Below are 13832 nucleotides of genomic sequence, written 5' to 3' on the forward strand. Positions count from 1 at the left end.
AATGTTAAACAAATTAACTTTAAGACTTTTTTTAAATTGACTGATAGAATTGAACAGAATCAAAACATATTTTTATGAATAACAAATATCTTATAAATTATATGAAAATTGCAAAAAATAAAAATCTTAATTTTTTAAAAAATTTACAATTTCACCCTAAATTAAAATTTGCCAAATAAATCTCGAACTATAAGACTGATGTGGCATTTCTGTTATTTTACTAAGGATTGCTGAAGGTAGGTTGTAATTAGGAAAACATGAAAAATATAGAATTTAATTAGTAATTCAATCAGTATATGACTGTTAAAGACTAAAAATAGGAATCCTGTTGGGCGGCTGATCTTTGATATGCATCACTTATAACACCTTTATTTCCTTGGCGGCTTCTTGATTTTCCCATCCCACAGTAACCCGTCTGCGCTGCCTATAGCTTGATTTGTCTGCTTCAAGTTCTTTGACAAAGAAAACTGCAGTTGTACCATTTTGAAACAAGTCCTGAGGATTACATAAGACCAGTTATAGTTGATACAACCAATGCCCCAAGGATATTGAAGATAGCTCAGGAGTTTATTTATTTCTTTAGTTGATCAGATGGGTAGGCATGAAATCACTGAGGAGCTCAACGAAGCATTACAATCAGATCAGCCTGCAAACACCACAACAGCGAGTCTGCCTGGAACCAATCAACCTGAGACTCAAGATTCTTCCACTAGCTTGTTAGTTGTTAATCTAATGATTGGACATCCCTAGACGACAGGATTGTTCGATTGTCCTCAAGATCAAAGAAATGGTAAATCTCCAGCTCGGAAATAAAAAAAAAATTGATTTTTTTTCTCTATCTGAACATCAACATTCAACAAGATCATCGTCTTTCTTATCTATTTTGACAGCCATTGTTACGGCATTTCTGTTGGGAACTTAGAAGAGTTTTTACAAAATTCAAACACTGAAAGAAAACAGATAAGCACAAAAGTTTTCTGCTAGAAACTTCTCTCTGTTGTGTCTTTATTTGATACTAAGACTGCCTATTAAGTAGGCAAAAAAAGATAACAATAACAAACTAATTCAGAAAAAAAAAAGGAATCACTTAACATCATGCGCATGACTCAAATAACAAAAAAGAAAACATGGAACACAGCAGGAAAATAGGAACAATGGAACACAGCAGGAAAATAGGAACAAAAAAAAACTGAAGTTTGAATCGGTTCTCAACACCCCCTTGATTCAAACTTGCAGACTCCAATATGAGCTCTTAAGTATTCATACTTGCTTATGGAAAGTGACTTTGTAAGAATATCAGCTGCTTGCTCAATTGTACTGCAATACTTCAAGGCTATTACTCCATCTTTTACAAGATCACGAATAAAGTGAGCCCGAATGTCGATATGCTCCGTTCTTCCATGATGGACTAGATCTTTTGACATTGCAATTGTAGCCTTGTTGTCACAAAAACTTTCAGTTGCTTCTTTTTGTTCCTGACCAAGATCTGATAAAAGTCTTCTCAACCAGATGCTGATGAAGTTGTAGCCACGTATTTAGCTTCTGAGGATGATAGTGCAGTGGTTGCTTGTTTTTTTGAGCTCCACGAAATTGCTTCTAATCCAAGACTGAAAATGTACCCTGAAGTGTTTTTCCTATCGTCCATGCAGCCTGCCCAATCACTATAAGTAAACCCAAGTAATTTGTGATTTGAATCATAACCATACCATATACCAAAGTCAATTGTTCCTACTACATAACGCAGAATTCTTTTTGCTGCTCCAAAATGATGCTTTGAAGGAAAGTGCATGAATCTTGAGATCACTCCCACTGAGAATGCAATGTTTGGTCTTGTGTGTGTCAAGTAAATTAGTCCACCAACCAAACTCCTAAAGATTTTTTCATTCATTGATCCATTTCTATCATCAATTTGTTACTTTTCATTCACATTCATGTTGTGGATGCCGTTTTACAATTTTCCATGTTGAATCGTTTAAGAAGATCTACAACATATTTTCTTTGTGAGATGAACAATCCTCCTTCTGCCTGTTTCACTTCAATTCCAAGAAAGTAATGCAATAGACCCAAATCTGACATTTCAAATTCCTTCTTCATGTATAGTCGAAATTCATCAATGAGAGAGGGAGATGAACCCATATATATTATGTCATCAAAATAGAGACAAACGAAAAGGAAATTTTTATCTTGCATTTTTGTATAGAGGGTGGGTTCATTTTTACTTCTTTCAAAGCTATTCTGCAAGAAATATGAATCAATTTTTGCATACCAAGCCCGAGGTGCTTGCTTTAGGCCATATAAGGCTTTCCTCAACTTGTAAACTTGTTCTTCTTTTCCAGAAACAATGAAGCCTTCTGGCTGTGAAACATAAACTTCTTCTTCTAATTCTCCATTTAAAAAAGTAGATTTAACATCAAACTGATATATAGGCCAATTTAATTGAGCAGCTAAGGTAAGTAAGGTTCTTACAGTCTCAAACCAAGCAATAAGAGAAAATGTATCTTCATAATCCACACCTTGCTGCTGTGAGTATCCCTTTGCTACCAATCGTGCTTTATGCTTCTGTATACTCCCATCTGCATGAAACTTTGTTCTGAAAATCCATTTTACACCAATGGCCTTCTTGCCTTTGGGAAGATCCACCAACTCCCAAGTCTTATTGTTTTGAATTGCTGCAAGTTCTTCATTCATTGGTTTTATCCATTCTTCTTTCTCTACTGCTTCTTCAAAGGTAGTTGGATCAGCCACATACATAGCTTGTGTTGTTGTATAGATTTCTCTTAGAGACCTTGTCTTTCGTGGAGGAGTATCATCGAATGAACTTTATGGCGAGGAGGAGCTACTTCCTGGACTTGTCAAGGCTAACATGCTTGGGGAAGCTGAAGTTGAGGGAGATCTTGGAGATGTTTGCAATTGTCTTTCATTTAAATGAGCCTCCATGCTTGTTGGAACTTCAAATTGCACTCCATTTTCACTTTCATGCCATTCCCATCTTGCTTCTTCATCAAAGATAACATCCCTGCTAATGATTACTGTACTATTGATAGGATTGTATAGTCTATAGGCTTTGGTGTTAGAACAGTAACCCATAAAAATGCATTTGAAGGATTTCTCATCAAGCTTACTGCGTTTATGGGAGTCAACCAATGCATATTCAATGCAACTAAAGATTCTTAGATGACTTACCCAAGGTCTCCTTCTCGTCCAAGCTTCATATGGTGTTTGATTTGGTACTGCTCTTGTTGGGGACAAATTTAATATATAAACTGCTGTAGCCACCGCTTCTCCCCAAAACTGATTCGATAATCCTTTTGCTTGTAACATGCTTCTTGCCATCTCAACTACCGTACGATTCTTTCGTTCTGCCAACCCGTTTTGCTCAGGTGTATATGGTGCAGTCAGCTCCCTATGTATCCCATGCTCTTCACAGAAATCATTGAAATCTTTGGAGGTAAATTTGCCACCTCTATCAGTTCGTAACACCTTGATACACTTGCCACTTTGCTTCTCTACTAGTGCTTTAAACCTCTTGAATGCTCCAAAAGCTTCAAATTTGAGTTGAAGAAAATACACCCAGCTCATTTTGCTATAGTCATCTGTAAACAACAAGAAATACTGACTTCCTCCAAAGGATTCAGTTTTCATAGGGCCACATAGATCAGCATGCATAAGTTCTAGACTACTTGAAGCTCTCCATGATCTACCAATAGGAAATGGTTTTTTACTTTGTTTCCCATATACACATGCTTCACACAAATCTACCGATTAAATGTTAGGTAACCCAGACACCATTTCTTTTTGATGTAGCAATTTTAAACCTTTCATGTTCAAGTGCCCATATCTTAAATGCCACAATTTAGATTCATTTTTTCCTTTAACAGCTATAGCATGCTTTTCAATACAAGAGATTTCAAGAGGAAATAGTTTGTTTTGAGTCATGCATACCTCAACTACAATATGGTTTGTTTTCTGATCTTTGATCACGCATGAAGAGTTTTCGAACTATATTGAGAAGCCATTGGCCACCAATTGTCCTATGCTCAATAAATTCTGCGTTAGACTGGGAACAAAAAACATGTTGTGTAGAAGCTTTGTATCTCCACAGCTACTGACTGCGACAATGCCTCTTCCTTCCACTTGCATTTGTTTATCATCTCCAAGCCTCACCTTGATCTTATAAGATTCATCTAGCTCTTTAAACAATGAACGCAGACCTGTCATATGGTTAGAACAACCACTATCCAGAAACCAAATGTTACTTGAAACTTCTGTTTTTTTCAAGTTTAGCCATAAAAAGCTTGAATTCCTCCTCTTCTTTCTCCTCCTCTGCATAATTCACTTGTTGATCTTTGTACCAACAATCAGCTTTTATATGATCATATCTCTTGCAATGATAACATTGAATGTCATTCTTGTTATTTCTTTGCTCATTGGACTGCCTTTGTTGCTCGTCAAATTGACCTCAGCCTCTTCCTTTGCCACGGCCACGATCATGGAATCCTCTTCTTCCACGGGTCCAAGGTTGTTCGTCATACTAATTGAAGTCTTCTTGTTTTTTTGAAGATTCTCCCTTCACATGAAAAGCCTTATCTTCACTTTGTTCCATTGTGCAGTTCAATCTTGCTTCATGTGCTTGTAAGGATCCCATCAATTCTTCAAATGAAAATACAAACATATCCTTGGATTCCTCTATGGCAGTGATGACGTAATCAAATTTCAGGGTCAGACTCCTTAGAACCTTTGCAACAATTGTTTGATCCTCAATTGTCTCACCAAAGGATCTCATTTTGCTAACAATTGCAGAGACCCTAGAAAGGAATTCCTTCACTAACTCCTCTTTCTTCATGATTGATGTATCAAAATCTCGACGAAGAGACTACAATTTTATAGCAATAACTTTTGCATCCCCTTGAAACTCCTTTTGCAAAATTCTCCAGGCTTCCTTTGCTGTAGTTGCTGCCATAATCCTTGAAATATGTTCTCATGTACTGCTTGTTGAATAAAGAACAGGGCCTTCGAATCCCTCTCCTTGTTCTCTTTCAGCTGAGCTTCATCATCTGGATCAGTGTATCCATTCTCAACCAAATCCCAAAGGTCTTGAGATTTAAACAAAGTCTTCATCTTAATACCTGCACTGCACTTCTCTCCATTGAAGACAGGTATAAGAGGCTGAGAGGAAGAGATAGTGTTTGCTGCCATCGCTCAATCTCTCGTATTTCTCTCGTAACTCACTTTTCTCAATCGCCCAGTGCAAGACCCAACCTGGCTCTGAAACCACTTTTGTTGGAAACTTAGAAGAGTTTTTACAAAATTCAAACACTGAAAGATAACAGATAAACACAAAAGTTTTCTGCTAGAAACTTCTCTCTGCTCTGTCTTTATTTGATACTAAGACTGCCTATTAAATAGGCAAAAAAAGATAATAATAACAAACTAATTCAAAAAAATAAGGAATCACTTAACATCATGTGCATGACTCAAATAACAAAAAAGAAAACAAACACAGCAGGAAAATAGGAACAGAAAAAACTGTAGTTTGAATCAGTTCTCAACAATTTCTTCCTTATGTAACTTTCAGACAGATAGCAGAAGTATTGGATGAAGGAAAGTCTAGTAAGTTTCCCTACATGGCCTGTCCCTTTTATTCTTCTTCCAAATCTATGAAAATGATGTTAACAGTGAATGCAGCTTGTGGCTGTAGGAGTTCCTGTTACTTCTTGCTGATGCTTGCTTCATACTCTCAGTGGATTTTGAGTATGTAGTACACAACCAGGCTGAGAAAGAACTTCAACTTGGAAGAAGCTCCCTATGCAGATGTGGCATCTCATATTTTTCGTCCATGTTGTTCCCTTTGCCAGGAGTTCAGAGAGCTTAAAAGCAGAGGACTTGACCCTGCTCTAGGTACTATCCTGCTCAGTACTTATCAGTCTTGCTAGTCTCTAAATGTGTTCAATTATATTCAGAAATATTGTCATAAGGAAATTAGACTATATGTTAATACATGAGATCACAAAGTCTTCCTTTTCCTGGAACTTTGAATGTAGGTTAGAATGGAATCCTTCCTCAACAACAGGGAAGACGGTCTGATGATGAACAACTAAATGTTCCTCCTCAATATCAAGCCATGTCTAAGTAAATTCGTGTGTTCTTTTTTTTTTTTTTTTTAATAGGGTTTGCCAAGTTTATTCACCAGAATATTTAAGCCAAAAAATTAAGAAGAGCAGACCTGCAAATTTTTTGAGCTTACTCTTTTTTTCTTTTGTCTCATGTGTTAAAGAAGGTCAAAGAAGAGACCAATTTGAGGAGTGCCTCCTTAGAACATATTCTAGAGGCAGAAAGCCTGTTGTCATTTCAATTTTTCAATATGCGTGCCTTTCTAGTTAAAAAAAATAAAAATAAAAATAAAAAAAAATCCATGGGAAGGACCAGTTCAGAAAAGACATGTAAATCCTTTTCCAACATTATATGAAAATGATATTCTTATTAGATTCTGAAAGGAAAAAGATTACAATATTAATGAAGAATTAATATGGTTTTCATAAAATGGTGATTAACTCTCTGTTTGGAATGGAAAACTTTATAAGAATTTAATTTAATTTTTTTTTTGTTAATACTCATGAAAGAATTTAATTTTTTTAATTTGAAAAAAAAAATTTTAAATAGAAATCAACATAATTATAAAAAGATTCAATTAAATTCTTTTATTTGAAATTGAGTTTGTTAATAGGAGCCAAAGCATTGCTATTCATCCCCAGTGTACTTGATCTTCCTGATCTCTATTCATGGAAGAGAACTTTCCTCATCTGTAATGAGAGCACTAACCCATTTTACGTTAGAAATCTGAAATTTTACATTGCATTTTTTATGATTTACTTAATAGTATTATTTGGACTGTTTTTAAGGAATTATCACCTTGGAAGCTATTAAAAATGATTATAATTTAATCATTAAAAAAATCTAAAATACTTAAAACTATTTTTCAACATCATCCAATTAATATGATATTTTAAAAAAATAATAAATTTAAACTACAATGTTAAAATAGATTCTTAGTGTAACACCCCAAAATTTTATTATTTATGAGTATTTTTGATATTTTAATTTTATTTAAATTTTAGGAATTTTTTTGAGATTTTTCGGATTTTAAAAATCGGGTTCGATTTTCCGAAAATATAAACTTTGATGATTTTTAAAAATTAATTTAAAGACCACGTGGCAAAACTAAAAATATATTTGGAGTCTACGTATTTTTCTGAGTTTTACGGAATTTTTTCGGAATTTTTGGACCTCGTTTTCGGTCCCGAGGCAGAGTAAAAATTCAAAATTTTGTATTTCGAATCGAACCGGCCGAATCGAACCGGACCGGATCGGACCGGTCGAATCGAACCGGCTCCCTTTCCTTTTTCTTCTCCCGCGCGCGTCGTCCCTCTCTTTTCTCTTTCTTTTCTCTCTCCTCCCCTCCCCTTGCTGCCGCCTCCAATTTCTCCGGCCAAATCCGGCCGATCCGGCCACCGATTGGACCGGGTCTTGTGTCTAAAATCATCTACTCGGCGAGAGCTTTCCATAGACACCAAGAACGCCGAAATCCATCGAGCGGTTTGTCCGATTTTTGCTCGGGAAGATTTTAGCCCATTTCGACTTTTGGGCTAGATTTCTAAAACCGTGAATCCCACGAGAAACCGAGGCCACCAAAGACGCTCCATTCGCCGAGAGCTTCGCAACGACATAAATTTCGAATTTTTCCGACACCGCTTTTGGTGGGTCCCACTAACTTCGCAGGTGTAATTTCGAGCATTAAATGAGCTTAGAAAATTCTGAAAAATTTATGTGCCAACCCCCGTGTTATGGGCTTCGTTTAGGTATCCTCGATTCGCGGAAATTCGACAGTTGACCAGGTCTGCAAATTTCGGGCCAGACAGACCCGTGACCGGAAAAGTCTCCGAATTGGGCCGAGGTTTTGGCTAGCCCCATTGTCGACGCCCCGAGCGCCAACGAAGTCGAATTGGCAAAGGTAAACCCGAACCTAGTTTTTACGTAATTTTCTAGTGCTTAAATAGGATTAAAAATCCATAAAATATTCGTGGTAGCTTAGAAAATTACGATTCTTTTTGCAATAGCTTAGTAATATTGCTAAGGACCATGGGCAAAGTTTTATAATTTTTAGAGCTTGTTTGGGCGCTTTTTGCAAAAATGATCAATAATAAGGACTAAATTGAAATTTTGCGTATTGTGATGGATGATTGATTTGATGGGCCTGGGAGGGGCTGTGTGATATGATTGAACTGTTGATGTATGGATTGTGAGTATAGAAGTGCGTTTTTAGCCCTTTTGCAGTTGGGTAGGTCCTAGGTATAGGGAGACTCACGGATTTTCGCACGACTTAGGACGTAATTGGTCTTTTCTTTATTTGTATTGAGTCGATTGTATTAAATAAATGTAATATGATTGTCGGTGAGCTGATGCCTTCTTCCTCCGCCCGGCCACACAAGAATTTGTCGTCAAGTCCGTGAGTAAAATATTAATTTTAATTATAATTTCGATATTATTATATGTTCAAGATGCCCATGCATCACTTATATGCATATATTTATGTAGTTAAACTCTAGGCACGATTTATGTTGCATTCATAATCATGATGTACCATGGATGTTGTTGTGGTAATTTGGAGCAAGGTGCGTGCGTTGGCGTGCGTGTGATGTGGTGTGGACTATGGATAGGACGGTAGTCACGGCTTGAGTAATTCAGGGACCCGTTCCTTCGAGGGGTAGTCACGGCTTGAGTAATTTGGGACCTCGATTTGGTTATTAAGTGGAAGTCCGAGCTTGAGTAATTCGGCACCAAAGTTGGATTTAAGAGAGTCAGATAGGATCACCCCATATGTTATGATTGATACTACAGGGTGTGTGAGTGCTCCAAATTACCTTTTTGATGTTATGATGTGAAAATGTTGTTGATGTTGCATTTCACTCTACAGGGTGCATTAGTTCTAGATAGTTGATACTGTGTGTATATCCGCAAGTGCACGGGTCACAGTAGTATAGTTTTTAAAATTGATATCGATCCCACAGGGAATTGTGCTTAAATTGGAAATAAAAGTATAAGCAAATTAGAATGACAAAAATTAAAAGATATTAAAAATAAAATCTAAAAATTAAAATTAAGACAAAAATTAAAGATGTAAAATGAAATTTGGAATTAAAATTGGTATTTGAGGAATTAAAACTAGATCAATCAATTAACTAAAATTAATTAAACTAGATTACCCAAAAATTAATTTGAAATTTCTATTTATGAAATTGAGAGGAATTAAATCTAAATTCAATAAAAATAAAAATAAAGTGATTATAGAAATTGGATTTAAATTGGATTTAAATTTAAATTGCTATTTATGAGGTTTGGAGGATTTATATCTAATTTCAATGAAAAATAAATTGATTCTAGAGATTGGATTTTTTCAATATTGTTTGCATGTGATTTTTCCCTAATTTAGCCAAACACATGAGAATTGCAATTTTGAGGGAAATCAATTCTTAAATTTTTGAAACCTTTTCAAGCATCTCAAAATTGGTTTTCATTAAATCAAACCCTGCTTTCACTGTATTTCAAATCTAACAAAACCCATTTAATGCTCTAATTGATTTTTGGAAAGTTCCCCTTAATCTTCTTAGCTTATTTCTAACACCAAGAAAATAAAGTTTATTGCAAGATTATCCATCCCCAATATTCACTTTTCAGTCCATCTATTAAGGATTAAAACTTAACTTAATGAGGGCCCATTCATCAAGCAAGGAAATAAGCACACAAGCAATAAATCAAAATATAACAATCTTCATTTAAATGGCTAAATCAGTTCAAAACCACAAAACAAATCAATATTTACAAACCCATCTCTAGAATCTCAATAAACTACTCACAAATCATTGTTTAAACATAAACCCAAATGAAGAAATGAAGAAATAATGTAAATGTAAGCTTAGAGGGTAGAAAAACCAAGAATCAAGCAGGATCTCTCGCAGAAAAGTGCGTAAACTTGATCCTTGTCACTGGAAGAAGATGCAGAAAATGCAGAAAATGCTCCTCTTTCTCTCTTTCTCACTTTTACCGAAAATGACTCCCTTGCTCTCTATATGGAAAGAAAGTGATAAAATGGGTCTTTATATAGGCTAAGGGACTGTTCTAGAATGGGTAAAAGGGGGAAGGATCCAGAAAAGGTGAGGTAAAAGTCGAGTAACGGAAATGCCACGCCAACAATTTTCCAAGAAAACGACATAAGCCGAGTCGGTTGTGTCGCGGGTTGTGTCGCCTCGGCGTGAATATTCGACGATCGACACAACTCGCGACATGAGCTAATCGGTTGTCAGCCGCAGTTGTGTCGCCTCGGCCATTTTTTTCTCAACTTCAAAATTCTTGCAATTCGATTTTAATCTCCTCCAAATGGCTACTCTGATCAAAATACATCAAATTTCTCCAGATTTAACCTACAAAACAAATAAATTCCAAAAATTAAACTAAGAAATGTGAAAATTGTAAAATTGACTAAATATATATTAATATCTAAAATAATAGCTATGAGTAAGGGTAAATTATGTGCAAAAATAACACCTAAATGATGATCTAAAATGCATGCATCAAATTCCCCCATACTCAAACTCTTGCTTGTCCTCAAGCAAAATTTCATTGAAACTCATTTGGAAGGGAATAGAATCAGTCTTTGAAAACTCAAAAATTCACTAATCCAAACTACCAACTTACCTCTAGCCACCAACATTCCAAATTCCCACCAGCAAAAGCACAAAGAATGAAGCAAGCACTCTCAACTATTACAGAATAGCTAAGAATTAACCAATCAACCCAAGCAACAAATACCAACCAACTACAAGAGTCAATTGTGCCAAAACAAACCTAAATGAAATAGATAGCCAATGTGTCTCAAATAGATGGTGAGTAATGTATGAAAGATTATATTGCCAAACCCATATGCAAGCATAAAAGATCTAACTCTACTAATGTAACAAGCATTTTTCAAAGAATCATTAGGTCTTTTTAAGGGTTGTAATGGGGTCAAATAGGGTAAGATTGTGGTTAACAAAGAAAGGGAATAAGGTAAACAAAATATGAGAATAATATTAACCATGAAACTCAAAGTGCATCCATTTTTTTTTTTTTTTTTTTTTATAATAATAATTTTTTTTTTTTTTTTTTTTTTATCAAGAGGAAAGAAATTCACAATGAATCTCAAGTACTATCACAATGATTATACAAAGGGACTACTTTTTATGCTTATTTATTTTATTTTATTTTGATTTTGTATGTGTCCCTATTTCATGTTACACCCAAAATTACCTTTGGGATATTTTGGTGACCTTTTCAACTTTTCACAATTACTCTAGCACTTTTCAAGATGTTTCAATCCTCCGAGCCTTTTTTTTTTTTATTTTTTTTTTTTTTTATTTTTTTTTATTTTTTTTTTTATGCACTTAATTGCTAAAATACTATTCTCATAGATAGGTGGTAGTGTTTAGGTTTAATGGCTCGGTAAATGATTTGGGTTCCAAAGAAATTAGGGAATTAAGGTTCAAGGGGGTTTGCAAGGGTTAAAATGAAATTAAGGTAGGTTAAGGCTAAATGTGAGGTTTAAAATATGAAGAAATGCCTAAATCATATTCTTATCAAATGCAAGTTAAAAATTTCGCTTTGAAAGATCTAAGATGCTTGTTCTAGGAATGGTGAGACGACAATGACCATTTTCTTTCTTAAAGGCTTATCTAGACACTCAAAACTCAAAATAACTAATCAGAATCTGTATACCTAGATGAATGTATTAATTTTCAGCTATTAAGTAAGAGAAAGAATAATGCTTAAGACTTTGTACCCAGCTGGAACTTTCATTCCACTAACCATCTAAAGGCAAGTTGGATTGCTTGAATAAGTGGCTTATGGAATTCAAAGACTGGTTTAAAAATCCAAAAATTGTGAATGAATGAATGAAATGCATGAGTGTATAAATGTATAGTCAACCTATATGCAACTAAGTACTAAGTATATATGAAGCTATATGCAGTGTATATATGTGAATATGTACAAGTATGAAGTAATGAGTGTGTCACTATATGCAAATGAAAAAGGAAAAAAAAATAAAATAAAATAATTTTTGCAAAAAATTTACCCTCTCCCCCATACTCAGAATGAACATTGTCCTCAATGTTAAAAGAGTGCAAGGAATGTGATAATTATGTGCATAAAGAAATGGGTAGCTCATATGTGCATAAAGAATTATTACCCTGTTGTATAAGCGATAGCACAACTTGTGTTGAAAGTGACACAAGCTGAGATGAGAATTGTTACCTCATTGAAGTGCAGCCAATTTAATTAAGTAAAATTTGGATACAATTCAGCACTCATTGCAAAAGAAACAGTGCAATGGAAGCCATTAAATCAATTAAACTCAAAAAGTTGAAATAGAGAGTTAAGCTCAAAAATATAGCCATCTAGTGTAAATTCGAAATAGCAAATCAAAGCAAGTGAGCAATTGTACTAAAGATATAAAAGAAAAATGTACGTTATGAGGAACTAAAAAAAAACTGAATAAGTAAACAGTTCAAGAAAAACAACACAAACAAAATATTAACTAAATAAGTTCAAAATACTAATTAATTAAGCAACGAAATTAAAGACATGAAATGTTTTTTTTTTTTTTTTTTTATTTTTTTTATGCTCATTTGCTTGCAATGAATTGCATCCCATCTGCACAAGGAAATTAGAACAATGTTAAACTCTGAATACGGAGTATATAAAAAACTTAAAACAAATATATATATGAAAGAAATAAAGAATCAATGAAAAATTATGAGTTATGCCCAAAAATGCTAAGTTTAGGTCTTTAGCTTGACCATACTCACTCAAAATGTTATGGAGAATGAGAAAGATAGCAAGTTGCTATCTTCTCAATTGGCTCACCAACTGAATAGTGCCTCAATCTTTGTCCATTTACCTTGAAATTACCAGATTTTTCACCAAAAATTTCCACAGCACCATGAGGTAAAACTTTCACAATTTTGAATGGACCTGACCACCTTGATTTTAATTTTCCTGGAAAAAATTTCAACCTTGAATTGAATAAGAGAACAAAATCTCCTTCTTTAAAGTCCTTTTTCTTGATATGCTTATCATGCCATTTTTTTGTTCTTTCTTTATAGATCTTAGCATTTTCATAAGCATCAAGTCTCAATTCTTCTAACTCATCAAGTTGCAAAAGTCTTTTGTGTCCAGCAGCTTGTAAATCAAAATTGATTGCTCTTATGGCCCAATAAGCTTTATGTTCTAACTCTACGGGCAAATGGCATGATTTCCCAAAAACTAACCTATAAGGTGTAGTTCCTATGGGGGTTTTAAATGCTGTTCTATATGCCCAAAGAGTGTCATCTAATTTAAGGGACCAATCTTTTCTGGACTTATTGACAGTTTTCTCCAAGATTTGCTTGATTTCTCTATTTGTGATTTCTACTTGGCCATTTGTTTGAGGGTGATATGGTGTGGCAATCCTATGCTTTACCCCATATTTTCTCATCAATTTTTCAAATTGGTGGTTGCAAAAATGGCTACCACCATCACTGATTATGGCACGTGGGGCACCAAACCCTGGTAAAAACAAATTTTTTCAGAAATTTCACCACAACTTTTGCATCATTGGTAGGTGTAGCAATAGCTTCTACCCATTTAGATACATAGTCCACCCCTACCAAGATATATTTATTCCCATAAGAAGATGGAAATGGCCCCATGAAATCAATTCCCACACATCAAATAATTCAACTTCTAATATGGACTTGGGTCAT

At 34.7% G+C, this 13832-nt stretch overlaps 1 pseudogene; it reads left to right on the forward strand.

The window, feature by feature from the left end:
* Positions 1 to 421: 421 nt before the first annotated feature.
* LOC110670722 (protein PLANT CADMIUM RESISTANCE 8-like) lies at positions 422 to 6217 on the forward strand (annotated as a pseudogene).
* Positions 6218 to 13832: the final 7615 nt, after the last annotated feature.

The sequence above is a fragment of the Hevea brasiliensis genome, chromosome 6 (genome assembly GCF_030052815.1).
Source record: "Hevea brasiliensis isolate MT/VB/25A 57/8 chromosome 6, ASM3005281v1, whole genome shotgun sequence".
NCBI classification, from domain to species: domain Eukaryota; kingdom Viridiplantae; phylum Streptophyta; class Magnoliopsida; order Malpighiales; family Euphorbiaceae; genus Hevea; species Hevea brasiliensis.